Below are 14,391 nucleotides of genomic sequence, written 5' to 3'. Positions count from 1 at the left end.
AATGACATATAGAAATTTAGTTCACATGTTTCGCCCTAAATTTCCTGTATTTTAGTATTTGTTTGAATTGTCTCTTTATTGCAGCTGCTAACAGATAAAAAAATCTGCAAACTTTTACCAGATTTGCTTTTTGTAGTAAAAGGACGAGATGAAAATTACATAGTCACATTTTATGGGTGAACTTTATAATAATTTACATTTCCAAACAGCTCTGGTTCAGCACGTGCATATTTACTCAAAACCTACATTCCTACCTAACTATCGACCGACCGACCGGCTGACCGGCCTACCTACGTTTTCACCCACCTACCTAGGTCATTAAAATTTTACATGTTTACACATAATTTAAGGTTACTGGTTTTCAATATAGACTTATGCTTTTATTTTTGTTGGTTATAGCACATTTTTGTAGCTTTTAAAGTTTGTTCTTGAACATATACATCGTTCATCTTGCAATTGCCTGAAAAGGTATTTTACTGATAGAACCGCTCTCCTCAGTTAATGGGAAAGTACTACCTACAAGAATAGATCACAATAACACAAAGAAAATCAGTTAGCAAAATAAAAAGCTACCAAGCAAATTTATAGCAGACTGGGATTCAGTTGAGTCATCTGGATGTTATAAGTGTTTGCATTAACAACAGCCGGGTTATCAAATATCGGGATGCAAGGCTCCACCTTTAAGATCAGCTTAGATTACAGGATTCAAAATACATCAACTAATGCGAAAGCAGTATATCTTTTGCGTGTACTGCTGTATCTGTTCATTTTCAAAATGCAGATTTCGACATAAACCGTCACCTTCTTGATTAACTGCGTAGAATAATGTCTAAAAATACCAAGCTGGTTTACCACAAATCAAATATAATACATATTGTAGATACCGTGTAACTAAATAAGGTAAAATAGTTCTTTAAACAAGTAATATTCATTTGATTAAACCTAGGGTGTTGTAAGACAATGGATTCTGGACGCATACTGTTTTCAGAACATGTTTTCTTTCATCCGTAAATATTTGGTAAAGCTATTTATGAATTAAACGCATGACTATAAAAACTCGAATTTACTTACATTACTTGAACACCTCTTGGACTCGTCAACAACGAAGACAATAGTGTGTAACTTGATGTAAATCAAGCGGTCTTTTATCATACAAGAAATTATAAAATAAAAAAGCAATACGTAACATGTATATTATCGACAGCGCTGGAACTATTCAGGTAATACTTTATTACTCTAAAGTTAATTAAACTTATTTCAATGATTCTTTAACTTTACAGAAAATAATAAATAATATCAGTAAATATCAATACAGTGTAGATACGTATATAAGCGAATGTGTTTTGGTCTTAGAATAAACAATGCCACAGGTTTCTGGTCTGGGATATTAAAACCTGATGGCAGAAATGTAAATTTCTTTGTGTGTTTAAATGATGGAAAACAATCGGTTTTTTCTATTACAGATTACATGCATACACCAGTTCGATGGATATAATGAAACACAGTTTAAGTAAGTTTATTATGTGACAAACTCTTGGCGCTATGTTAATTGTCAAATTTATTTATTTATTTATTTGATAAAAATTGTAACACTCTTTGTCAGGATGCATAGAAATCAACTAAGCAAAATAATGGCAGAATCGTATGACTAAATCGTGAAATAAGGAAGTAATATGTTCAACATTATCTCTCACACCCAATAGCACGTCGTTATCATTTTGGTGTACTGTGCAATGTATGTTCTGGATACATTCATTCGTACACTGCTTTTAAATTAGCGTTTCTTTTAGAGGATTTAGAGGACTAAAATATTAGAACATCGGCGGCCTTTTTTAAACTACCGTTAATTTAAGCTTCAATGTTTCTATGGTGACTGGGTAAAAACTGCATTGTACATTTTGTTACAACTCGGATGTCATCACACTCTGATTTCATACATTGTCAAATAACGGCTTTCTTGCATGTTACTTTATTTTTATAAAAAGAAAACGTTTCCATTTATTTGGAATAATCGCATAAACTATAGAAAATATTGTCTGGATGTATTTGAGAAAATACATACCCGTATTGTTTAGAAAGACAGACTATTTATATAACCAGACTTGCCACTAGACAGACAATAAAGCATTTATCACAAAATTAAAACTTTTGTTATTTGTCTTATATTTTATGTAATAATGATTGTTGTATCATATGATATTGGGCATAGGATAAAGACGGGCTACATTCCCAATTTTGAAAAAAAAATGCATCATAGTCTAGGAGCTAGTCTATATAACTTATAAAGTGATTTTTATATCATTGTTGTATAATGTTTCGAATATTTTGTAACTATCTTTCTTTTAACCACAACTATCTTTGCCTGATGTGAACAATAATACAAAAATATAAATGAATACCTTACAGATGCAGCAGCAATGAAATATGCTGTGGAGATCAGTGTTGCGACATTGATATCACCGGTAACCCTCTCTTCTGGTAAGTTTATTAAGGATAACATGGTGTAATAGCCATATTTCATATCTTGTAACTGGGTGGTTATATTTAAATGAAATTTGGTCACTTTAAAGACATTCAAAATTAAAAACATTTCACCGAGAGATTTTTCGAATTTTATCATTTTTTGGGGAGATAATCAGTATTGAAGTTAACATTGATGCCTATAGGAAATATATAATTTCTTCGATTATGAGAATCTGAGCTTGAGTTTCGAGAAAATTCTGCGGTAGAAAGCTGCATTATATGATTCTGATACAAATATCAAAAAGAAATCTAAAATTCCCCGCAGGGAAAAGGAGAAAATTATATTTTTCTAGTTTTCAGGGGAGATAACTCATGAAAAACCAAAATTATCAAGGAAGGTAATCTAAAGGAAATTTTTGAGAACTTCTGTCGCTATATAACTTGTCAATATGCACCTTATTTCTATCGTTTGACATTTTCAAAGCTTAAAGTATCAAGTTATATGTACGCTTCTGGTGAAATTGAAGCCTATTACGGGTAGTCATCCTTAAGAACGTAAATATATTTTACGTGTTCTATTTGAGATAAAACATAAGACGACAAAAGGAATAAAACACTGATGGGTTTATTTTGTAACACTTATTGTTGAAAGTCTTCCCAGTTTGGAGCGGAAGTCTAGTTGTTAAGATGTAGACATCTAAGTCCGAGTGTCGGGGGATCGAGCTCTACTGCGATCACGACAACACCTTCTCAAATGACACCGGTAACCGCCTCGGTAGCCTAGTGGTAGAGTGTCCGCTTCGAGTGCGGGAGATCGTGGGTTCGAATACCGGCCGCGTCATACCAAAGACGTAAAAATGGTACTAGTAGCTACGTTGCTTGGCGCTCAGCATTAAGAGGATAGTGCTAGGACTGGTCAGCCTGGTGTCAGTATAATGTGACTGGGTTGGGTATCATGCCACGTGTCTACGGCGTGATATTCCAGTGAAGCATCACTATAAAGTTGGGCATTTTGCTACGGGGTATGAGAAGTGTTTCACATTCTTTTACCTCAAATCCAACAGAGTGTAATATTGTTTTACTTGGTTGCGTGCTATACATTATATGAGCATTCTAATAAATTTTACAATCATTCGTAATGCAATTACTAATATACAAAGCATTTTCAGGATTGGAGTAGCTTTGCTGTTAGCAATTTTTCTCATGGGTTTCATTGCATGCGCTACATGCAGACGACATACCAATAAGAGAGGCAAGTAAAATATCTCTCTTACATAAAACGTATCAACAGATATTGCAACCTTAGAAATAGGAAAAATATTGGTCGACATAAACATGGATTTTATGAAAGGATAAAGATCAATACATTTATTTTTAAACGATATCGACTTCATAATTTACCAAAAAAGCTTTCGTGAGTTCCTGGCTCTTTGGTTTTGGTCCCAAAAGGGGTCATTTTTAAATACCTCTGTGCAACGCTTGTTTTTAAATTTATCAACGATGCAAGAATCAATCTATTTCTCTGACTCGTAACTTAAGTTTCCTATTTCTGCCTTTCAAGAACGTAAGAATTAGTTTTTGATTATGACTAACCGGTGATTATACACTGAACATAATAATAGTTATTTAAAAAAAAAACGAAATAATTATTTTTTTTATATCATTGTAGAGTGAATTATTGCACTTTTTATCTGAATGGACATCAGTGATTTATTCGTATTTTCAGATTATGGCGCAAAGCACAAGCATTAATACAATTTTCTTCCGTATTTGTTGAATATTGATAACGTGATTAAAAGGAAAAAATATGTAGAATAATGTCATCAAGTTTTACCACTTTGACTCGCGGCCGCCATTACGGCTAATACATATACAAAAACTTTTTTCCATTGCTGCCCTATTGCATGACTCCATCATCTTTATATGGGTTCCAGTCCTTTCATCGAAGTCCTCGGCGTTAACAAGATAAGAGTTCATTGATACAGTTTGAGATTAGTGTTTTGGAACAAAGACAAACAGCAAATAGGAAAATGTACGTTCGAAGAACACAGACCACCTCAGTTCAAAATTCTAGAATCAGAATTACTCTTTCAATTAAGGTCGACGCGTCTGAGTCGTAACCATACATGATGTTCATAACAGGAGTAACATTTCATATTTTGGCTGATGTGATGAAGTATGATCTTATAAAACTGTAAAGTTTAATCATATTGTATTGTTTATATATATATATATATATATATATATATATATATATATATATATATATATATATATATTCACACATGTATACATCACATTTAATACAAGCATTAAATCAAATACATACAAATATAAAACTGTAAAGTACAAAACAAGTTATATTAGTATAAATCTAGAAATATTTTTAATGTAAAAAGTCGTTTTAAGCGTTAAACATTCAACTTAATTTATGGAAAAAGTGTCACTTTATTCTGGTTTCAGTTATGATTTACGATATTAACATTTTTTAATATTCAGCCTAGTAATAGATTAAAATTGTATTTCAGATAACAGCGATCTTCATCTCAAAAGTACCGATACTACTGACAGTGATGAACAAGGCTGTAACCCCAAAACAGTTTTATTCCCACAGCACGCCCAGTAATCAAAATGATAGTTGATAACAACATACATTACAATATAAAACTATTTCAGATTAAGATTCGTCCGTTGTTAAGGACATTTTGAATTTAGTTAGTTAGTTGGTGACTTTTCATTCTTTTGCACTTGTATCACCATAAATATACATTAATTGCACAATAAAAATCTGACAGTTTTATATCCAAATCTCTACATAGATATTAAATTCGCGGTAAGGGATATGTAGTTAAATTTAAGTACCAATTTAATGCAAATAAACTGCAAATATTCTGTTTACAAACACGGAAATCTGTAATATCAGAGGGTCTGTTTTGCTATTTTTGAAGTACCTGACAGTGTGCTTTTATTTTCACAATGTTTTATTGTTCATTGACTGCACTTCAAGTCATTTTATAAGCAGTGTATTTAAGAGTAAAAATAAAACATACTAGGGATGAAAGATCAAAGTTATGTCAGTGTTTTATCTGTTTGACATACAACAAACGAATCAGTTTGATAAGAAGTGCCACCGATTTATTGCTTAAAGTATAGAAGGTTCTTTATCCAGACTAGACAAATTTATCAGAGAAGGGATGATCATAGTGCAAAGGTAAATTTAATCACCATTTGCACAATTGACAACAATTTTATTCAGCTATACGGAAATAAACTAGTCCCTTTTTAAATCTCCAACATTTTCACAACGTATCCAGCTGTTTCGAGTTTAGTATCAATCCTTCTCATCTTTCAGCTATCATTAGGTACAGCGATTTTGAAAAAAAGAACTTGTTTCGACCTTTTGTTTAAGTCCTCGGACAACGTCAATGTCAGCTCGAAATATAACACGTTAGTTCACAACTTATGGTGACAATATGTATCAAAATTCTGTTTGTCTAACAAATACAATCTAATTTGCATGTTGTAAATAGAAAACTTATATTAGGAAAACACAGTAATGAAAATAACATTAGATTTGATTACTCGTAGGTTTTTATCGAATTCAAACTAAGTTAGAAACTATTATTAAGTATACAGTACTTATTGAAGATCAGTTTATCTAGCTGCCAAAACAATATGTTAAAAAAAAAACAAAAACAAAAAGAAAACGAGCAGCTTGTGATGTTGCCATTTTCAATTATGCATTTTGTATTCTTCTGATATTGTCCTGTAATTGTGGGAAATAATTGATGCATTACACATCTTGAAATAAATAGAATGAGGCAGTATAACCTATTTAGCTGAAGCGGATCCCCCTGAGCTTTCACCTAGCATTGAAATCTACTACTATTATTATTGTTATCATTGTTATTATGTGTAACGTGCCCTTGAAAACTATATTGACATGACAAATATAGCATAGAATAAATATTCTTTCATCAGATCTGAATTCTATTGCATTTTGTGGTAGGAGTTTAGAGTATTTGCCAAAAAAATAATCGCAGTCTCCAGATCAATAACAATGAGCATAGATAATATACAATGTATCAATGTTCACCTGAGATATTACATGTCGAGGCACGATCTAACCGTACATTTGATTTTTTTTTACAATCTTTCATGTATGGGTAAAATAGTATTTAAGATCGTTAGATCTTAAGATTGGCTGATTAAACTTTCATACGTTGTAAATCGAAGTAATGAATAGTACGAGCGAAGCATTTCACTTCCCTGTTAAAAAGCTTACTGTGGTGTTGCTTTCAGTCATATTTGTAAATAATGGCTGAGGACGAACTAGAGAGGTTTAAGCCAGTTGCTGACAGTTGTTCGTCAGAAGACGAAATAGATACAGTTACACCCTTTATGGCAAAAAGTAAAAGCAAAAGGGGATTTAAATACAAAAAAAAAATGATCAGTTAGTTTAGTTTATATCACATTGATTATATTGATGCCATTTAAACGTAGTAGAAAGAAAGCCCTTTGTAGAGTATTTTTGGAGTTATGTATAATTAATTTTTGATAAATTCATACAAACTACGTGAATTGTCAGATGATTAAAATTTTAATTACTCTGAAAACGAATTGATAAATGCAAAAATATTGTTTCATATCATTGCAAATGTTACTATTTGTCTTGTCAGAGACAGTCTTTTTGGAAAATGATAACGTTCATTTGTTTTCATGTTAAGAAAACAAAGTTGATGAGAATCTTAGAAGAATAGAAATAGTACGGGAAAAAAACGACGGACCTGTCAACACCTTCCTGAATAGGGACATATTTTTTTTTCACATAGGTATGCTTATCTTGTTAAAGAAATAATTATTAAATCAATAGAAACAACTGGTATTGTAAAGTGTGTATATAATTAACACATGAAAAAACTGAGTTACAATAACTAATTTCAATTATGTCGCATATGCAGTATCAACCCATAACCTTAAATAGATATTATTATTTTTGCCGATATTGGCATATATGCGACATCACCCTACCAGAGTGGAAATATATTTAATGTTTTCATAAGCATCTTTTTCATTCTGGAATTTGTTTGTTTCGTTCTAGTAAAATAAATATCTCGTGCACTTGAAAATGACAGCGGATACTGTGAACCTGAGAAATTGTATGTCTTGGTCCCACAATAGCCGATTTCACCCTCTAATACATTTGATATTTATGTGAATATCATATTCAGTTTGATAAGCTACTGCAAAAGCAGATCACTTTACTTAACATATTTTAGAGATATGGAGAAAATTTTGGACTCATACGAGAAAGGGGAAAGGTTTTATTTGTACACAAGTAGAGGACCTTCTTCAGAAGCCATGCATATTGGACATCTTATTCCCTTCGTGTTCTCGAAGTAAATTACCACTATTAAAGAATACACATTAACTGGTACATCTGGAATATCATGTCCTATTTTCAAAACTAGAATACCTTTCAGTCCTGTTTTGAGACCAGATTTCTCAATGATAGATACAGAAATATAACAAATGTGATACAGTTAGTGAAAATCTTTCTAACTGGCAATCGTTAATACCTAGATCAATTGCTACAAGTAAATGTTTATTTATTAATGTGACACGTGCAATTTACACATAAATAATACAATTTTCATATAACAAATTATTTGCACCCGGCCCTGTGGGCCTATAAGTCACCTCATATTTTAACATATATAAAGATGTAGTGTGAACAGAGTTATCAATACATTTGTAGCAACTACAATTTGACGCAGTCTTATCATGTTATTATATTATCATGTTATAATAATAAATAAAAACAATTCAAAGTGTAACGAGAACATCTTTCGTCATACATATAAAAGAAATGTTTCACATTTAATACACAAAAATAGAACACGAATTATCAGTGAAACAGACAATTTTTACGCTTTAAATATGCATCCATTAAGAACTTAGCTAATCTTCTTGGGTAAATGTTCACAGGATATACAAGTTTCTCAGAGTCGCTCATACTTATGTAAATATCCCCTAAAGCAATGTCATTAAAAGCCCGCCCGCTTAGCTCAGTAGGTAGAGCGTCGGTCTACGGATCGCGGGGTCGTGCGTTCGATCCTCGGGCGGGGCGTATGTTCTCCGTGACTATTTGATAAACGACATTGTGTCTGAAATCATTAGTCCTCCACCTCTGATTCATGTGGGGAAGTTGGCAGTTACTTGCGGAGAACAGGTTTGTACTGGTACAGAATCCAGGAACACTGGTTAGGTTAGCTGCCCGCCGTTACATGACTGAAATAATGTTGAAAAACGGCGTTAAACCCAAAACAAACAAACAAACAATGTCATTAAAGTATTGCAACCTTAAATTGTTGTAAAAGGTACAGTTGATAACAAAATGGATTTCGTCTTCAATTAGTCCCGTATCACACATTTTACAGAGTCTTTGCTCGATGCGTTCTCCTATATATCGCTCAGTCTCTACTCGAATTGGTAAAATGCCACACCTTAACTGTGCAAGAAGAGATCGTTCATTACGTTTTAAATTTAAATCTACATATTGTTTTTTTTAAATTCAGTTTTAAACAGTCTGTAAGCTCGTAATTTAGGTACCGTTATAACATTTTCCTTCCAGGCATTTAAGTAATAGTTCCTTATATGCGTGTTTGCTTTGTTTAATTGGATAACTGTACGGTTATTGAAATGGTCTATAAGACCTACTTTTGTTAAAACATGAGTGGGGTCAAAATAATTGAAATTTACACAAACAAAGAAGTTTGTTTTCTGTTTGTTTTTATTGGGTTCCAGTTACTATGACACTACTTTATTAAGGTCATATTGCGGCTTTTCAACTTGTTATGGTAGAAGACGATTCTAGGTGCCCATTAAGCTATTGTTTCAGACATGAGTAGAACTATCAAACTTCTTTAAGGTAGCCAGATAACGTCCTCACATGTTGACTTCTAACCTACGTTTATCCAAATGAATACTACTAAAACGTTACAATATGTTTTATTTCAGGTGGCTACAAGAAACATTTGATGTTCCTCTTGTGATACAGATGTCTGATGATGAAAAGTATTTTTCCGAGGACTTGAAAAATTGTTAAGAAAGCATATCAATAGAAACTATAAAGAAATTAGTTAAATGAAATGAGTAAGCGCATTACTCTGAATATCTTAAATTCGAGCAATATGTTCTGACTGCTATTAAGCAATAAATTGTTAATTTGGCTGTTTAATGGGTGGCCCAAAGCTATCATGCGCGCAGACAACTCAATGTGTTTTATATATTGTTGTTAACTACATAATCATGATTTGGTCCTTTTATGTACAGCTAAGTTGTTTTTCTTTCTGTAAAATTGATTTATTTGATTCAACGTTGAATGTTTTAAAGTAAAAGATCTCTGAAACAACGTTTCTAGGTCAACTAAAGGCAACAGTTAAAATAGCAAACATTGGAACTTTGGAGAAAATGTTCGTACTTTAAATGACAACGTGACGTGACTCAATCGAGACTTCTGAAATGTTCCGCCATTGGAGTCACAAGTTGCATCGAAATTCTGTAAATATCAGTTGAATACATGTATAGCTTTATCTAAGGAAAGTCACTGTAAATATTTAACGATGATCTGATTCACCCAAATTTGTTTTACGTTTTTTTGGGTTGCAGCCCTGAGTATCACAAAAACATATGCCGAGTCCAGAAGCGTATCAGGGTGTCAATGATGAAAAGCGTCTTTGATTTTAAGGACGAAGGTAACATCGGAAAAATAATTTTTCCAGCAATACAGGCTGCTCCTTGTTTCAGCTCTTCTTTCCCTCACATATTCTACGGCAAGAGAGATGTGCCATGCTTGGTACCATGTGCCATAGATCAGGTGAGTGCAAATAATCCGTAACGTCGTAACTAAAGTTATGTATATTTTCAAACGCATTTTCGTTATTATAAACGAGGAGTGTTTTAATATATTTTACTACTTTCATGATTCTGTTATAATTGATCAGAATGGTATGCACGATACATCAGTGGAAAGGTTCAATTTAACCATAAAAGTTTAAAGGTGTACATTTTGTGTTTAAAACAGATGAAACTATCAAAATAGATGTTTTGCAGCATTATATGTTTAGAAAATCATAACAGAAAATGTGGCAGCTATATTTTAAAAAAAAGGCTTTATGAGCCTTTAAAATGACCCACATCTCTGTGCTGTATAAACATGTAGAGGTACAAACGTGGTACCGTCAAATACATTGAATGTCATAAAGGTGCACTATCTGGCAATTACATGGCTTTTAAAGGCACTGGCCTCCAGATCTTCTGCAAAAAAGAAGAGTTTAGGTATCAGGAAATTAATGCTTTATTTCTAAAGACAGCTTTGAAGCTTAATTACTGAGGGACTATATGTTGTGAAAAAACATTAGAATTTGTTATTACTAATTTTACACTGAAAATCGAAGCGTTTTTGTGCGCTTTACTCTAGGTAAACTGCCTTATTTATATATATCTACATTTAATGGTCGTTAGATACATATTTCTCCGTGGTGGTAAAGACCGGGTTCGATTACCGACTCGGCTATCTTTTTTTCTTGATTTGGTATTTTAAGATAGTTTAGAAACGAAACTCATGTTCTGATGTTCATAAAATGACTAAACTTCAATTTTAAAGAAATACAATTTTAGCCAAAATCTGGAGGCCAGTGCCTTTAAAATATACACTTATATATAGCGTGCGATAAATATGATTTTATCGGCAAATGAAAAATATAAGGAAAAATAAGGATTTTTTCAGATCTCTCAACGCTTTTTAACTTAAACTTTATAAACTTAAAGCTTAGAAGACATTAAAATTAAAACTAAAACTGTATTTTATTGGCTTGAGTTAACAATTACTGTTTTAAGTTTGTGACTAATTGTTTTAAGCGTTGATAAATATGGCACTTCTTTATTTACAGCAATTTTGAAATTGACTTTATGTCAATTTAATATCATGCGATGATGCATGATTTTCAAATCACATTTATTAATTTCAATAAAGTACAATCTAAAAGGAGTACAAGAAATTAATAAAAAAGAAATACTGCAGCACTAGTTTGTCTTTTGTTTAAACACATAAACATACATGTTTGTACTTTTCACAGCTTCACAGTGGTACAAAGGACGGCCCATTCAGCTGACTGTTCCATGCTAGTATTACTAAATTTTTATACAGCGTAGAACTATTTACCACCTCTATATGGTATTTTTTCAAGCATTCTATCGATGCATCTTACACACTTTTTTGATCAATTATAACAAATAAAAGTAATGAGGATAGGATCATATCTCATAGAACGTCACTCGTTTATACAAGTTATCAACCATGTCAAAAGAAGCGATTGAGGTTCATACAAAATAAATGTTTTTGTATGCTGAATATTTGTTAGATATGAAAGTGTATCGGTTTTATATATAGTTTCTCCTTTAGGACTGTTACTTTGTCTTGACGAGAGAGGTAGCCACCAAAATGGACTGTAAAATGCCAGCTCTTATTCACGGCAAATTTGTTCCATCTTTAAAACAAGGAGTTCAATCTAAAATGAGTTCCAGTATGGATGAACCGTCCATTTGTTTGAATGATACAGACGAAGCAATTGAAAGAAAGGTAAAACTTCAGTACTTTCTACAAAATAAGGTCATGTTTATTAAAGGACAATTATGAACATCAACAATCATGAGATCATTTTAATTGCAATACTACCGAATTTCCCTATGCTGAAATCTATTTTCTTATTTACCTCTCCAGAACAACAAACCTCTGTATCAATATCTGTATCTACCAAGGGGTGTTGCTCTACAGAGGTTGCACTGTATGCTATTATATTGCTTGGTTGCGTTCTATGCTTCTTTTCACACAGTTTATTAATGAAAGTATCTAGTAGTTTTAAAGTAGGTTTGATTTGATTTTTAAATTTCTTCAGATACGCGCCTACAATCCAAACCCAATCTCTGAAAGTGAGAAAAAAGACATGGGTTTGAGAAAAAGTTAAGTTGATGTCATTTGGCATTATCTATACTTCTTCATGAAAGATGATGAGGTTTACACACTAGAACAGGTAAAACAACCAAACATTTTCACTTGGTATAAATCAACAGAAAATTTTTATTATGTAATCATAAAATCATAAAACATAAAGTCATTCAACAAACGATAAAATTAAAGCCGAAATGATGCCTATCAATAATTATTGTCTTTTAAAGTTATACTTTTTCTTATTTTAGAACAAACAATTCTTATTTCTAACTGTAATATTTGTTTGAACATATATATCGATAGTATAACAGTTATAAAAGGTAAATTACGTGGCAATTAAACTTTCTATTGTTAACCTCATCAAGAAAAACAATAGGCGGAATAGAAACAATAGAAAGAAATGGCCATGCGTTTCTACGCAAAATGTAGATCATCAATTCAACAGTAATAAGATGCCTTACTTTTTCTATATTTGTCAGAAATACGATACAGGTGAAATTCAGTCTGATGTTTCTGAAAGAAAAACTGATTGAGATTCTGAAGAAAACAATCGGCGAAATTAGACAAAGACGGAAACAAGTCACGGACGAGATGGTTGATAGGTTCATGACACCGAGACAACTGAACTACAAGTACAATCATGGGTCCACAGAAATGTTGTAGCTCAAAAACAAAAACTTGTGATTTAAACATTGTTATAAATTCAAATTTAACGGTATGAAAGACAAACAAATAGATATAGTATGTCTCCAGATAAAACATCAAATTTCTATTTCTACGACTTCTTTCATCATGTTCATTATGTTTATAATTTCCAGTTTATTATGCTATCTTTTTTGTCACATTGCAATAACTGTCATCTTAACATTTAAGGCAATTAAAATATAATATTATGGATAGAAAGTAAGAGTGGAAACTCTATTAACTTGCAATAAACTATAAATCCTGTGTTGTTAAATATGCCATATAGTGATAGTTATTAAAACAATCCATTGACTTTTTAGCCGATAAGTTTGCTTGTACTGTTTAATGATACATGCAGTTAAATTAGCAGTTGTGCCACATAAACAGACATATAAATACGTATTATGATGTATATTCATGAGATGTATATATCAAATAAACGTTTATATACGTATACAATGCGTAATCACATTGCAAAGCTTACACGACAATTAAAATGTCAATATTGTAAATATATCACCTTTCTTCAAATGCTTTATCATCATTTGTAGTGAATAATATTTATTTAGATTTAAATCATACGCTGTATGGAAATATAAGTCGGAATTTAGTCACGTCACTTTTACAAAAAGAGGTGAATGTTAAATAAACTTTCATATGACTCAATCTTACCTTGAGAAGGCGTTCGTAAGAGATTAAATGCAGAGGAGCGGCAAAAAGTTATCCCGGTGGATATGTTTTTGAGTTTGCATATATATTGTTTCTAATATTAGTTTGACGATAACGAAACGGATGTTATTAAAACGAAATAAACAAGATAAAATACTAAAGCGTTTATTACTGATGTATGAATTATAGCAAATTACTTGAAATTGATGTATCTATCGACCATATCACAAGTGAAAAACTACAAAAGACCGAGGATGTAAAAGTAAATGTAGTCAGGGGAAGATATTAGTAAATAGCCGCTATGACCCGACACACATTGAAAAGCTAAGAAATGAACTGAGTTCCAATCAATATCAACAGTGCGCATTGAAATAGATGTTCGCAATATGATTTCTGTTACTCTTATTTCGCGTGGTTAAAAATTCAAAAGTTCCAAATTACTATTTTGACGGCCTGAAAAGAGTTACGACTAGATAGCGATCCAAAGTCTTCGAACAATGAAGACATTCAAGCTGTTCATAAAGGATTTGCTTTATCTATATTCATACGGACAAACACGTACA

At 32.0% G+C, this 14,391-nt stretch overlaps 1 long non-coding RNA gene across 2 annotated transcripts; it reads left to right on the top strand.

The window, feature by feature from the left end:
• Positions 1–326: 326 nt before the first annotated feature.
• Positions 327–14,391, top strand: LOC123544787 (uncharacterized). Of its 2 annotated transcripts, none has more exons than XR_008370687.1 (7): positions 327–1,220; positions 1,464–1,510; positions 2,407–2,478; positions 4,992–10,342; positions 11,918–12,106; positions 12,423–12,557; positions 12,955–14,391. It is a non-coding gene; the product is annotated as an uncharacterized LOC123544787 (long non-coding RNA). The 2 variants fall into 2 exon arrangements; XR_008370686.1 differs by having other exon boundaries at positions 418–1,220; positions 11,930–12,106.

The sequence above is a fragment of the Mercenaria mercenaria genome, chromosome 1 (assembly GCF_021730395.1).
Source record: "Mercenaria mercenaria strain notata chromosome 1, MADL_Memer_1, whole genome shotgun sequence".
Lineage (NCBI taxonomy): Eukaryota > Metazoa > Mollusca > Bivalvia > Venerida > Veneridae > Mercenaria > Mercenaria mercenaria.
This window is presented reverse-complemented; position numbering and strand designations above follow the sequence as displayed.